Below are 16122 nucleotides of genomic sequence, written 5' to 3'. Positions count from 1 at the left end.
AGAGGGAAAGAGCTTGTCTCACATCTATAGCCTAAGATCTTCCCAAAAAAACAGGAGCTGGCAACCAGGATCAAGGGTGAAGGAACCAAGGTCTTCCTCCAAACCATAGCAATCCTCACGCGAACTGGTCAGTTTGATCTGCTTACATTATGTTCAACGGAGGAATTAATCAAAGATATACTGTGATGTTAAGTTTTTCTTTCATACAAACAATCTAAACAAGTGAATAAAAAAATTTATGCTAAATTAAAAAAGCAATGTAGGGATGACAAACTACAGTCTAAAAGAGGTCCTAAATAAGATAGGGATGATGTTGGTTTGGAGAGTAGCTAACAGTATTGCCATTACATAATCCCTACATCACTGCCTCCAGACTATTGTCGAGGGTAGGCCGAGCTAAAAGTATTAGAAATAGTCAGGTTCACTATGTCAATAAATTATATTTCGTTCAAAATCATGGTAGATTAGCAAACCTATACATTTTTGGAAAGGTTATAGCATAAGGAAACTAAAAATCAATGTTTTTTTTTATTGTTCCGAGATCAAGCCCACCGCCGTCGGTTCCTGGTGGGACCTGGTGGGACCTCTGCCCCCCTCGCGGGGTTTCACCCATGTCCTCATCATGGTGGACCGCACCACCCGGTGGCCGGAGGCTGTGCCTTTGGCGGCGACGACAGCGGCAGACGTCGCGCAGGCGTTCATCGCCACCTGGGTCGCCCTGAAACTACGACCTGAAACTTTAACTTCATGTGAGGTGTTTAAATGACGTGGTGGTGAGGTATTTATAATTACGTCGTGGTGAAGTGTTTTGAATTATGTGGTGGTGAGGTGTTTAGAATTACTTATGACTAACTTCCCTGAAAATGTCTGCTGCTCTTCTTCTGCTCCAATCGGCTCATCTGATCATGTGCTTGTTAAAGTGGAGGATTCTCAGGGATTCTCACCATTCTCAGGGAGCCTGCTCAGCGTCGACGAGTCTGGCATTTCACTCAGGCCAACTGGCATGGTCTTCAAGCAGCCATCAATCATCTGGACTGGTCTCCCATCTCTACCACCTCTGACATCAACTCATCCTGGGAATTCTTCCAAAGTAAATTGCTCTCTCTCATGCACAGATTTATCCCATCTCGTCTTCAGTCATACCCTTCCTCCCATCCATGGTACACGGAATCTTGTGGTCAGGCTGTTGCCCTGAAACAACTTGCCTTTGCCTCTTGGAAGGCTAATCCAACTGAATTTACTTTCTCAACAATCCTCTCCAAGAAGTTCTGTCGCTCAAGATTTTGGGTCTCACTATCTGCCATGATCTTTCTTGGGAAAACCACATTTCCAAGCTGGCCTCCAAAGCCAGTCGCCGACTGGGCATCCTCCGTCGTGCGAAGTCCTTCCTCGGCACACCTGAGCTCCTCACCACATACAAGGCTTTCATCCGCAGCTCAATGGAATACTGTTCTCCCCTATGGGCCGGTGCTCCTGCCTCACACCTAGCTCGGCTTCACGCTGTTGAAACCAAAGCTTTCAGAATTATTGGAATCTCCCGCGATGAAGCTATCTCTGAGGGCCTTTCACTCACTCACCGCAGGCAGGTAGGTGGTCTTTCTGTCTTCTACCGACTCCTCTCCGGCCTTGCACCCCCAGCTCTCTCTGTGCTCTGTCCCCCAAATATTCCTACAGGTCGCACAAGATCTGCCAGCAACCCTCTGATGGTTAAACTGCCGAAATCTCGGCTCTCTGCTCACCTTCACTCTTTCATTCCTCTTTTCTCCCGCCTCTGGAACAAACTCCCTCACTCCCTTCAATCCCACTCCTCCCTCCAGGTCTTTAAAACAGCTGTTCACCACCATCTCTTATCTTCCCCCATCCAAAACCTTGATCTTTTCTACCCCCGCTAATTCACCCCAGATCCACCTTGTTTGAAATTCCAACTTCTTTCCTGGAAGTCCTGGCAGTGTCCATATGTTTTATACCTCTCCCACCGCCCCCTTCCCACGCCCCCCCCCCCCCCTAAAGCCCTCGCCCTCTCTCAGATCTCTCGATGTCTCAATGTCTCTCGGTCCCTGCTCTCAAATGTTGTGTTTGTGTCCTTCCCCCTCTCTCCCCATCTTGTCTACCGCTCCCTATGTTATATGTTTTATGTGTCGGTTTGTCTTTCTGTGTGATTAATGTTCGCTCTTTCACGAGCCTCGACCTTGTATACAAAAAAAAAAAAAAAAAAAAAAAAAAAAAAAAGGCAATCTCAGTTCCTTCCACCAAGCTCGGAACAAGTGTGTGTCCACCATCAGGAGTGCCAGGAAGCACTATCTCTCCACACTCAAGATTGAACTCTCAAACCTGTCTCCTTCCTCCAAATCCTGGTGGCGTCTGGTCAAATCCGTTTCTGGTGTTTGTTCCCCCTCCAACCCCTCCCTTACCTCAAATGGCGACACAGTTGACACCGCATGTGTTGGTGAGGTATTTTGAATTATGTGGTGGTGAGGTGTTTTTAAATCACATGGTGGTGAGGTGTTTTTAAATCACATGGTGGTGAGGTGTTTTTAAATCACATAGTCCATGGGCCCGGACCCGAAATTTCACTAATTGGTACCACCCGAGGTGGCAAGTTCTAGTAATGATTTTTGGAAAGGTGCATGTATGTGGGATACATGCTGATGTGATAGCAATTCTGGACTGGTAGCTTAGTGGTAGTTATCAGCTATTTTATACCCGCACCCTGTGAAAAGGCGTTCGACGGTTCGGATTGATTTAGTCCATGTGTGAAATTTTGGGTACGGGCCCATGGACTAATTGGGCATATTAATCAGAAAGTACAGAGACAACGTAGATCCCAAAATTATCGCTTTATGTCTTATTTTAAACATACAATCTTCACATAGTGTAATTTTGGAATACAACAGCTACTATAATACACGTACGTGATTGTTATGGAAATTGTCACATAAACATGTCACAACATGAAAAGGTCACAACACATATTAATCAAACGGTTTTCTGAATCAAGGGAAAGAAAGTCCAGAGGCTGTACTGAGCTCATCTGCTGAGCCCATCTCAAGTACATGTATGCCACAATAGCTATAAACAGTACTAGTACTCAAATGTTATACAAAATGGTTGGAAATCACATACTAACAGAACTAACAGACTGTAGGCTATGTACCCGGTATGGTCAGGTAGTGCTTCACATAAAGATGAAATGACACAACACATTATCAAAATGTCTACATGTCTACATGTATTCTGAGGGTGTTTCCAGGGAAAGCACGTCCTGTGCTCTTCAGAATAATACTGAGTATGTCAATGTACCAAACTAGCGATATCATAGTCAGTCATCGAACTGCTCGTCTTCATCGGAGTCTCCGAGTTCGAAGGATTCTTCATCTTCCTGTTGTTTCTGGTTACTGCAGGTTTGTAGCTTGCACATGTCTGTGCATGACAGTCCATTGGTCAGGCATGTGCATTTTGGCAATTTGCAGGAACGCACACACTTGCAAGCTAAGAGTTCCAAGACCACATCTGGTGCTGGTGGTGAACGCATCCAGTGGATGGCGAGCTTGCCATCTTCATCCACTGTCCATCCATGCTCGGTAGGGTTTGGCACCGCTGGGCGAGCCTGCAGACAGCACTTCCATATTGCTGCCTGGTAGTTGGCTCGTAGGACGTGCATGAAGAGACAGTCTCTACATGGTGGCAACTGGCTGGACTCGACTCCTCCCCTCTTTGCGCAGAAGAGCTGGTAGCGCAGTTCGTTGACCTCACCAGTCCTAGCAGCTGCACTATACATGCGACAGATGAACTGCTGTACCTTCTCAAATAGTTCTGGGTTGACATCCCATGACTGACCAAGCTGTCTAAACGTCTCCTGGTAGTTACTGTCGTTCCTCACCAGCTTCAGTGCTATCAGCTTCCCACGGCCAGCGAATGCGCTCACAGTGTCACACCCTGTAAAGGCGTGTAGCCCAACCAGGCTGTCACACATGCTGTCTCCAATTGAGGTTGCCAGTTTGCTGATGTCGACAAACCGTGTGCGGTTCTGTGTGCCACATTTCTGGTAGAGGGGGCAGGGGATCTCCTTCTGGAAGGCTACACAGAGCACCATGACATCAGTGTCCTCAGCTGTGACTACGACTGCCTTTGAGCCAGCATTTGCAGCATGCAATGCATGCAGGAGCAGACGGGTATCCGCTTCTTCTTGTGTCGACTGCAGCTCTGACACTTCCACCCATTCATTTTCTGTTATCTTGTAGCATGTTTCCTCACAAGTCACATACAGTTCCTTGTCATGCAGCATCTCTTGGAACCTTGGGAGTTTCCACTGCTCCACCAGGAACTTGATGAGGCTGGTCTTGTTGCAGGCGCTACACAGGAACTTTCTCCATTGCTGGATGTTGTGCCCCCCTGCAAGGCTCTTGTACTGAAGGGCTGTGCTTGCACCACGGTTGAGCCTTTCAGCATCTTTGATCGAAGGCTGGCGGTAAACATCAAATACCACGTCAACCCTCTGACTCTGTCCACACTCATGCAGGACCCTAGACAAGGCCACCTCTGCTAGCTGTGCAAAGGTTTTGTTGTTTCCATTAATCTTTTGCACCAGACTCATCCCATCAATGATGCACGTCGAAGGTGTTGGGATAGTGTCTGCAGGAGATACATTCTTCTCAAGCTCCCTGGCAACTGCGGCCTTGTTCGTCTTTCGTAGGGATCCATCAGCATTTGCCAGTGCCCACGGTAACGGACCTAGTGGGTGGGCCAGGACATCCTTCATGTTCACCTTTCTGCTCTCAGCGACAAGGATCATATGGCTGAACAGTTTTCGATCTGCCTTCAGAACAACATCTTGTGCTTTCTTTCCACGGGATGTCTTTGTGGTGACATTGGCGAATGTCTTCAGGCTTTGCTTGGACATCTTGTCGTGGAATTTGACAGATGGTTGATCCTCATCTAACCTTGTCTTCTTGAATGTCTGGTACGCTTCTTCTCCTATTTCAAGCGCCTTCAGAAGGTCCCTGGCCACGTCGGGTGGAGCCATGGTGCCAGTGGACAGACCAATCAGGTCAGTGTTGTCAGGGAACATTGGATTCAGCCAGTTGTTTTCCATGAGATCTATGAGGGACTTGACAGCAGTTTCGTCTTTCCTGATCCTTGGAGCATGTATATCTGGATGAGACAGTTTGGAACTGCCCTGACCTATCATGTCCCTCAGTGCTCTCAGATACATGGTCCTGTACTCAGCTGTCAGGTAGTACTTGCTCACAGCCCCTGGTTTCAAGCTGAACCCCTTTGTCCCTCCTGCCGTCATGTATCTGAGATTTGCTAAGATATTTAAGCATGTTACATTGTCTATTCAGCTAAAAAAATGATTTGGAAGATGATACTAGTAACAACAGCGCGGAGTTGCGGTATCGCGATTAATGCAAAAACAGCTTTCCTGCAAGAAAAATGAAAAAGCTACCCATTTGGAATTGCTATCACATATTATTTTACTTATATGGGTGTAACAAATAAATTGGCACCATGGAACTTTTGCCACCTCGGGTGGTACCGATATCTGGTCTGGCCCATGGACTAACATGGTGGTGAGGTGTTTTTAAATCACATGGTGGTGAGGTGTTTTTAAATCACATGGTGGTGAGGTGTTTTTAAATCACATGGTGGTGAGGTGTTTTTAAATCACATGGTGGTGAGGTGTTTTGAATTACGTGGTGGTGAGGTATTTATAATTACGTGGTGGTGAGGTGTTTTTAATTATGTGGTGATTAGGTGTTTTGAATTACGTGGTGGTGAGGTGTTTTGAATCATGTGGTGGTGAGGTATTTTGAATTATGTGGTGGTGAGGTGTTTTTAAATGACGTGGTGGTGAGGTATTTATAATTACGTCGTGGTGAGGTGTTTTGAATTATGTGGTGGTGAGGTGTTTAGAATTACGTGGTGGTGAGGTGTTTTTAATTATATGGTGGTGAGGTGTTTTGAATTATATGGTGGTGAGGTGTTTTGAATTACGTGGTGGTGAGGTGTTTTGAATTTCGTGGCTGTGAGGTGTTTTTATTACGTGTTTTATGGCTGTGAGGTGTTTTCAATTTCGTGATGGTGAGGTGTTTTTAATTTTGTAGTGGTGAGGTGTAATCGTCCCAAACTTCCAGTCTGCACCTACCCCTCCCCTATGTATGTGCTGAGGGGTTCTTTCTTGAAAAAAAACAATCAATCTAAATCTTCAACCTAAATTGCCTATAAAAATGTAACATCACAAACACAACAAATACATTTGTGCAAAATAATTGTTTGTATTATGATTGGTGTAAATCATGACAACACAGCAACTCAGGTACAATCATTATCCTCAGCTAAAATAAGCCCGTACCTCAGTAACGACGCTTGGTGAGGCGAGCCGAGCCAAGCTAGTTCATCTATATATCTACATATCTGGGCAGTGTCTGTTGTCACTGAACTACGACCTGAAACTTTTGTTTCCGTGGTTGTGAAGTGTTTTTAATAACGTGGTGGTGGTTTTGAATCACGTGGTAAGGTATTTTGAATTATGTGGTGGTGAGGTGTAAAATGACATGGTGGTGAGGTGTTTTTAAATCACGTGGCTGTGAGGTGTTTTTAATTTCGTGGCTGTGAGGTGTTTTTAATTTCGTGGCTATGAGGTGTTTTTAATTTCGTGTTTTGTGGCTGTGAGGTGTTGTCGATTTCGTGTTTCTTGGCTGTGAAGTGTTCTTAATTTGGTGTTTCCTGGTTGTGAGGTGTTTTTAATTATGTGTTTCCTGGCTGTGAGGTGTTTTTAATTTCGTGTTTTGTGGCTGTGAGGTGTTGTCGATTTCGTGTTTCTTGGCTGTGAAGTGTTCTTAATTTGGTGTTTCCTGGTTGTGAGGTGTTTTTAATTACATGTTTCCCGGCTGTGAGGTGTTTTTAATTACGTGTTTCGTGGCTGTGAGGTGTTTTTAATTACGTGTTTCGTGGCTGTGAGGTGTTTTTAATTTCGTATTTCGTGGCTGTGAGGTGTTTTTAATTTCGTGTTTTGTGGCTGTGAGGTGTTGTCGATTTCGTGTTTCGTGGCTGTGAAGTGTTCTTAATTTGGTGTTTCCTGGTTGTGAGGTGTTTTTAATTACGTGTTTCCTGGCTGTGAGGTATTTTTAATTTCGTGTTTCGTGGCTGTGAAGTGTTCTTAATTTGGTGTTTCCTGGTTGTGAGGTGTTTTTAATTATGTGTTTCCTGGCTGAGGTGTTTTTAATTTCGTGTTTCCTGGCTGAGGTGTTTTTAATTTCGTGTTTTGTGGCTGTGAGGTGTTGTCGATTTCGTGTTTCGTGGCTGCGAAGTGTTCTTAATTTGGTGTTTCCTGGTTGTGAGGTGTTTTTAATTACGTGTTTCCTGGCTGAGGTGTTTTTAATTTCGTGTTTTGTGGCTGTGAGGTGTTGTCGATTTCGTGTTTCGTGGCTGTGAGGTGTTTTTAATTACGTGTTTTGTGGCTGTGAGGTGTTGTCGATTTCGTGTTTCGTGGCTGTGAGGTGTTTTTAATTTGGTGTTTCCTGGTTGTGAAGTGTTCTTAATTTGGTGTTTCCTGGTTGTGAGGTGTTTTTAATTACGTGTTTCCCGGCTGTGAGGTGTTTTTAATTACGTGTTTCGTGGCTGTGAGGTGTTTTTAATTACGTGTTTCGTGGCTGTGAGGTGTTGTCGATTTCGTGTTTCGTGGCTGTGAAGTGTTTTTAATTTGGTGTTTCCTGGTTGTGAGGTGTTTTTAATTACGTGTTTCCTGGCTGTGAGGTATTTTTAATTTCGTGTTTCGTGGCTGTGAAGTGTTCTTAATTTCGTGTTTCCTGGTTGTGAGGTGTTTTTAATTACGTGTTTCCTGGCTGAGGTGTTTTTAATTTCGTGTTTCCTGGCTGAGGTGTTTTTAATTTCGTGTTTTGTGGCTGTGAGGTGTTGTCGATTTCGTGTTTCGTGGCTGCGAAGTGTTCTTAATTTGGTGTTTCCTGGTTGTGAGGTGTTTTTAATTACGTGTTTCCTGGCTGAGGTGTTTTTAATTTCGTGTTTTGTGGCTGTGAGGTGTTGTCGATTTCGTGTTTCGTGGCTGTGAGGTGTTTTTAATTACGTGTTTCCTGGCTGTGAGGTGTTGTCGATTTCGTGTTTCGTGGCTGTGAAGTGTTCTTAATTTGGTGTTTCCTGGTTGTGAGGTGTTTTTAATTACGTGTTTCCTGGCTGTGAGGTATTTTTAATTTCGTGTTTCGTGGCTGTGAAGTGTTCTTAATTTGGTGTTTCCTGGTTGTGAGGTGTTTTTAATTACGTGTTTCCTGGCTGAGGTGTTTTTAATTTCGTGTTTTGTGGCTGTGAGGTGTTGTCGATTTCGTGTTTCGTGGCTGCGAAGTGTTCTTAATTTGGTGTTTCCTGGTTGTGAGGTGTTTTTAATTACGTGTTTCCTGGCTGAGGTGTTTTTAATTTCGTGTTTTGTGGCTGTGAGGTGTTGTCGATTTCGTGTTTCGTGGCTGTGAAGTGTTCTTAATTTGGTGTTTCCTGGTTGTGAGGTGTTTTTAATTTCGTGTTTTGTGGCTGTGAGGTGTTGTCGATTTCGTGTTTCGTGGCTGTGAGGTGTTTTTAATTTCGTGTTTTGTGGCTGTGAGGTGTTGTCGATTTCGTGTTTCGTGGCTGTGAAGTGTTCTTAATTTGGCGTTTCCTGGTTGTGAGGTGTTTTTATTTACGTGTTTCCTGGCTGTGAGGTGTTTTTAATTTGGTGTTTCCTGGCTGTGAGGTGTTTTTAATTATGTGTTTCCTGGCTGTGAGGTGTTTTTAATTTCCTGTTTTGTGGCTGTGAGGTGTTGTCGATTTCGTGTTTCGTGGCTGTGAAGTGTTCTTAATTTGGTGTTTCCTGGTTGTGAGGTGTTTTTAATTACGTGTTTCCCGGCTGTGAGGTGTTTTTAATTCCATGTTTCGTGGCTGTGAGGTGTTTTTAATTCCATGTTTCGTGGCTGTGAGGTGTTTTTAATTTCGTGTTTTGTGGCTGTGAGGTGTTGTCGATTTCGTGTTTCGTGGCTGTGAAGTGTTTTTAATTTGGTGTTTCCTGGTTGTGAGGTGTTTTTAATTACGTGTTTCCTGGCTGTGAGGTGTTTTTAATTTCGTGTTTCGTGGCTGTGAGGTGTTTTTAATTTCGTGTTTTGTGGCTGTGAGGTGTTGTCGATTTCGTGTTTCGTGGCTGTGAAGTGTTCTTAATTTGGTGTTTCCTGGTTGTGAGGTGTTTTTAATTACGTGTTTCCTGGCTGTGAGGTGTTTTTAATTTCCTGTTTTGTGGCTGTGAGGTGTTGTCGATTTCGTGTTTCGTGGCTGTGAAGTGTTCTTAATTTGGTGTTTCCTGGTTGTGAGGTGTTTTTAATTACGTGTTTCCTGGCTGTGAGGTGTTTTTAATTCCCTGTTTTGTGGCTGTGAGGTGTTGTCGATTTCGTGTTTCGTGGCTGTGAAGTGTTCTTAATTTGGTGTTTCCTGGCTGTGAGGTGTTTTTAATTACGTGTTTCCTGGCTGTGAGGTGTTTTTAATTTTGTGTTTCCTGGCTGTGAGGTGTTGTCGATTTCGTGTTTCGTGGCTGTGAAGTGTTCTTAATTTGGTGTTTCCTGGCTGTGAGGTGTTTTTAATTACGTGTTTCCTGGCTGTGAGGTGTTTTTAATTTTGTGTTTCCTGGCTGTGAGGTGTTGTCGATTTCGTGTTTCGTGGCTGTGAAGTGTTCTTAATTTGGTGTTTCCTGGCTGTGAGGTGTTTTTAATTACGTGTTTCCTGGCTGTGAGGTGTTTTTAATTACGTGTTTCCTGGCTGTGAGGTGTTTTTAATTACGTGTTTCCTGGCTGTGAGGTGTTTTTAATTACGTGTTTCCTGGCTGTGAGGTGTTTTTAATTTGGTGTTTCCTGGCTGTGAGGTGTTTTTAATTACGTGTTTCCTGGTTGTGAGGTGTTTTTAATCACGTGTTTCGTGGCTGTGAAGTGTTTTTAATTTGGTGTTTCCTGGCTGTGAGGTGTTTTTAATTACGTGTTTCCTGGCTGTGAGGTGTTTTTAATTTCCTGTTTTGTGGCTGTGAGGTGTTGTCGATTTCGTGTTTCGTGGCTGTGAGGTGTTTTTAATTTGGTGTTTCCTGGCTGTGAGGTGTTTTTAATTTGGTGTTTCCTGGCTGTGAGGTGTTTTTAATTACGTGTTTCCTGGCTGTGAGGTGTTTTTAATTACGTGTTTCGTGGCTGTGAAGTGTTTTTAATTTGGTGTTTCCTGGCTGTGAGGTGTTTTTAATTACGTGTTTCCTGGCTGTGAGGTGTTTTTAATTTCCTGTTTTGTGGCTGTGAGGTGTTGTCGATTTCGTGTTTCCTGGCTGTGAGGTGTTTTTAATTACGTGTTTCCTGGCTGTGAGGTGTTTTTAATTACGTGTTTCCTGGCTGTGAGGTGTTGTTAATTTCGTGTTTCGTGGCTGTGAAGTGTTTTTAATTTGGTGTTTCCTGACTGTGAGGTGTTTTTAATTTGGTGTTTCCTGGCTGTGAGGTGTTTTTAATTACGTGTTTCCTGGCTGTGAGGTGTTTTTAATTTCGTGTTTCGTGGCTGTGAAGTGTTTTTAATTTGGTGTTTCCTGGCTGTGAGGTGTTTTTAATTACGTGTTTCCTGGCTGTGAGGTGTTTTTAATTTCCTGTTTTGTGGCTGTGAGGTGTTGTCGATTTTGTGTTTCGTGGCTGTGAAGTGTTCTTAATTTGGTGTTGCCTGGTTGTGAGGTGTTTTTAATTTCGTGGTGGTGAGGTGTTTTTAATTATACATACATAATGTGAATGTTGATGTACTATGTTCAAAGTTAAATCAATGTAACACGAGATGTTATGTGTTGTCGGCCATCTGTTCCAAAGATGATTCTTCACCATGTAATGTTAATGGGTTTGCCTTATTGGTGTTATCATGAGGGGCCTACTTAGAAGATTGTTTGATGAGTAGCCCTGGTCTTCATGTGTTAACTGCTGTAACTGCTGCTGGAACCTTATGTGTGCCTTACCATAAAGTATGATTAGACATAGATAATGTTGACCACGTTTATTGCAGGGTGCAGCTTCTGCTGTTGTACAATAGATATTGTTCTGCACGTCGCTTTGCTGAGAAGTACTTGAGACCACCTTGGAACAGATAGGAGTAGGCGGTTGTAGATTCATATTACAAGACAAAAGATTTGGAGTAGTCACTTGTCAGTCTTCTAGCAAGCTCGATATCTGACTTCTGAAATATTGCCTCTGGCCTGAAAAAGGGCTGTGTATAGGTTTATAAATTGAAAAGGGGCCACAGCATGATTTAGACTGGTGTGCTTGGTTTTCCCATAGGCGCCCGCGGAACTACGTAACTCCGGTTAGTGCACCCTTCGTGACAACAGTCACGTGATTGGATATGTTGAAAACAAACCACAAAAGGACACGTGTTACAGCTTACTTCCGGTAGTCTCGCCCTCATCTATTGATATCCAATGGGACTACGTTCCTTTGTTCCAAGGTGATTTATTATTGGCTAACTGGTCTGACGTCACTGGATCCCATGACTACACTCACCTTCATTGGGGGGGGGGGGGGAGGAGTGTGGTGGCAGCCATGTGATCATGACGTCAGAGCAAGCGAGGCCAGGTTGTACTTAATGACACACATTCTAAATGTACTACTGAGGCTCATAGAAAGTTACTGTATTATACATTATGTCCAATATCATTTAGTATATGCTTAAATATCATTAAACATGAAATACAGTTAAGTACATGATATAGTACTAATAAACATTGTAAAGTGTTATTAAATATGAGCCATTATGTTATATTAACTTCTATTGTTCATGCCCAGGTTGTCTGTTTTTCTGCATTAAAGCTTTAATTCTTATCCTTAAATGATGTTTTTCTCCTCTAATTCCGAGATATATCAAAATTAATTCTCTGACAGTTAGGGCCTACTTTCTTTTTCATTTATTGTTTTGGGGAGAGGGGATGTTAAACAAAACGAATTATTCCAACTAAACCCACGGCGGGAGTATGCGCTCTACTGAGTGGCGTTCTATTTATTACGATAAATAGCAACATCACCCTCTGATTTTGCCAATTTTGCCAATATGTAAAAAATTTCCATCCCATAATGTCACCCAGTATTTTGTATTATGCTGTGTGGTTTTTCCCTTATGTCATTATTAATTGTTGCTTCTCTTATGCTTCTTCACTTTTCATTCCTTTTTTCCTTCTCTATTGCCATGCTCAGATGCTCCAGCTACTGAAAGAGAGTAACCTTGTGGCTTGTAAAAATTACTCTCCATTTATTCTTGTTTACACTCCCTATGTTTTACAATTGCTGCCCTTTGATGAATACGTCAATATCAGATATTTTTATTTTTAATTCCTTCGAAGCTGATGAGTTTACAATTTTGATGCAAGGCACATGTATGGATACGAAGCCACCCAGAGAAAATTATGATCTTCATAAAAACGTTGTGCCCTTTTACCTCAGTAATGCATGGTAATCTCTGTGCCCTTTTACCTCAGTGAATGAATGAATGAATGAATGATCATTTTAAGGCCATTTTTCGCCGCGAGAGCGGGGGTTAGCCTTGCGTGCGGGCCCCATGACAATCATGGTTCCCTGTTTGAGGCAATGTTTTTTATGGCCGGATGCCCTTCCTGACGCCAATCTCGCCAATTTGAGGCAATACCTCAGTATTACACATTAATCTCTGTATCCCTTCACCTTCAGTATTACATATTAATCAGTATTACACATTAATCAGATTACACATTAATCAGTATTACACATTATTCAGTATTACACATTAATCTCTGTATCCTTTCACCCTCAATATTACATATTAATCAGTATTACACATTAATCAGTATTACACATTAATCAGTATTACATATTAATCAGTATTACACATTAATCAGTATTACACATTAATCAGTATTACACATTAATCAGTATTACACATTAATCAGTATTACACATTAATCAGTATTACATATTAATCAGTATTACACATTAATCATTATTACACATTAATCAGTATTACACATTAATCAGTATTACACATTAATCAGTATTACACATTTATCAGTATTACATATTAATCAGTATTACACATTCATCAGTATTACACATTAATCAGTATTACACATTAATCTCTGTATCCTTTTACCCTCAGTATTACACATCAATCAGTATTACACATTAATCAGTATTACATATTAATCAGTATTACACATTAATCAGTATAACATATTAATCAGTATTACACATTAATCAGTATCACACATTAATCAGTATTACACATTAATCAGTATTACACATTAATCAGTATTACACATTAATCAGTATTACACATTAATCAGCATTACATATTAATCAGTATTACACATTAATCAGTATTACACTTTAATCAGTATTACACATTAATCAGTATTACACATTAATCAGTATTACACATTAATCAGTATAACACTTTAATTAGTATTACACATTAATCAGTATTACACATTAATCAGTATTAATAATTAATCAGTATGACACATTAATCAGTATTACACATTAATCAGTTTTACACATTAATCAGTATTACATATTAATCAGTATTACACATGAATCAGTATTACACATGAATCAGTATTACACATTAATCAGTATTACACATTAATCAGTATTACACATTAATCAGTATTACATATTAATCAGTATTACATATTAATCAGTATTACACATTAATCAGTATTACACATTAATCAGTATTACATATTAATCAGTATTACACATTAATCAGTATTACACATTAATCAGTATTACATATTAATCAGTATTACACATTAATCAGTATTACACATTAATCAGTATTACACATTAATCAGTATTACACATTAATCAGTATTACACATTAATCAGTATTACACATTAATCAGTATTACATATTAATCAGTATTACACATTAATCAGTGTTACATATTAATCAGTATTACATATTAATCAGTATTACACATTAATCAGTATTACACATTAATCAGTATTACACATTAATCAGTATTACACATTAATGAGTATTACACATTAATCAGTATTACACATTAATGAGTATTACACATTAATCAGTATTACACATTAATCAGTATTACACATTAATCAGTATTACACATTAATCAGTATTACACATTCATCAGTATTACACATTCATCAGTATTACACATTAATCAGTATTACACATTCATCAGTATTACACATTAATCAGTATTACTCATTGAGCAGTATTACACATTAATCATTACACATTAATATTTACATATTAATCAGTATTACACATTAATCAGTATTACACATTAATCAGTATTACACATTAATCAGTATTACACATTAATCAGTATTACACATTAATCAGTATTACATATTAATCTCTGTATCCTTTTATCCTCAGTATGACATATTAATCAGTACACATTAATCATTACACATTAATATTTACATATTAATCAATATTACACATTAATCAGTATTAATCATTAAATAGTATTACACATTAATCAGTATTACACATTAATCAGTATTACACATTAATCAGTATTACATATTAATCTCTGCATCCTTTTACCCTCAGTATTACATATTGTTACAGATCGCGGTTTAGATGTTATGATGACCGAGCGGTGGTGTATTTAACCGCGACCTAACAGGATCCCTGACTCACCCGATTCACCCAGAACCTTGGCCGTATCGCACCACAGCTGCCCAATAGGGAAAAGACAAAGGCGACGCAATGCAAGAGGAAAAAGGAATAAAACGAGAAGACGTACAGACGAGTAATGGGGTTTATTATTTACACACACAAGCAAAAAGGAGCAATCAAGTTTTATTTAAAACACATAAGACGCAGGTGACACAGTGCAAATTTTAGCTTACCTACAGACTTAACTTATTCCCAGGACAGAACAAACAAAACAAACTCACGTATACAAGAAGGATGGAATGGAATGAAGGTGGATGGCTGGAGGGAGAGGGAGGTCCAAGGGGGTCCCGCAGCACAACCGGCGCGTTTAGCAGCCGCCGTTCAGGCCAGGCCCCACGCTGCTGTTTTGGCTGCTGTTCTGGCTGCTGTTTTCGTCGCGTGCTTTGCCAGGCCTTGTCCCACTCGTCTGGTCCAAACCCTCAACTCTTTCTTGTTTCTCTCACTCCTCACCACCGACTCCTCACCGCAACCAACTGACCACCGACTCCTTACCAACGCAACCACTGACCCTCCTCAGGCAACCGACTCAGACCAACTCCTTGTGACCAACTCCAGGGCTTTCTGTCTTCTGCTCTCCTCTGTAAAAACGCATCTCTCCCTGGACACGCCCTGCCTTGGGTTATATAGGCCCCCGCCCCTCAACCTTTGCGAACCTCCCCGATCGCTCTTCCTCCGCCCTCTCTAGCCAAACCCCTGGCTCATGGTTGGTCGAGTGGGGCTGGCTCACTCCTCCCCTCTATGACGAGGTGGAGACACGCCTTTCTTCCCCGACTCGAGCCTCGTGGTCAATGGCGGTTATTGGAGGGGAGGTAATATGGGCAATCGAGGCTCGGCAATGACGAGAGGGGATGTAATATGAAATGGAGATTTTGGGGATGGGAATGAAAGGGGATCTATTCTCTTTCACTGGTGCAATGGAGTATTTCTATTAATGGGAGACACAGCCTTATCCTAAAACACAGAATAAGATATAACTATCGAACATGGATATTCTATGATTGGCTGACGTGTATGCTTGTGGACTAATTATGGAACGCCCTTTTGATCTTTACACAGCTCCGGAGGCAGGAGGCACAGAATAACAATAACAACAATAATAATAATTCACACCAATTTACCACAATACAACACAATCAAAAAAAATATACAGTCCTCATATCCGCAACAATATTAATCAGTATTTCAAGCCTGGCGTTGGCTTAGCGGTTATGGTGCCGGCTTGGGATCCGAGCATCCTGGGTTCGAATCCCGGTCGATCGCTGAATTAACGCCAGGGGGGTTGACTCAGCCTGTCATCCTTCCGAGGTCGGCAAATTGAGTACCAGCTTGCTGGGATGAATGATCACGGTGTGTACCCAGATTTAGAATAGGTACACCGTATCCCTGCACATCGTAAGAGCGTGA

At 41.5% G+C, this 16122-nt stretch overlaps 1 protein-coding gene across 4 annotated transcripts in view; it reads right to left on the bottom strand.

Moving 5' to 3' along the window:
• LOC137428152 (muscleblind-like protein 1) overlaps positions 1–16122 on the bottom strand; it is a 134448-nt gene that overhangs the window by 23161 nt on the left and 95165 nt on the right. The gene's annotated exons all lie outside the window — the stretch shown is intronic.

The sequence above is a fragment of the Myxine glutinosa genome, chromosome 5 (genome assembly GCF_964187855.1).
Source record: "Myxine glutinosa chromosome 5, kmMyxGlut1.1, whole genome shotgun sequence".
In the NCBI taxonomy this organism is placed as follows: domain Eukaryota; kingdom Metazoa; phylum Chordata; class Myxini; order Myxiniformes; family Myxinidae; genus Myxine; species Myxine glutinosa.
Note: the sequence above shows the minus strand (reverse complement) of the source record. Positions and strands in the feature narration are given on the sequence as shown.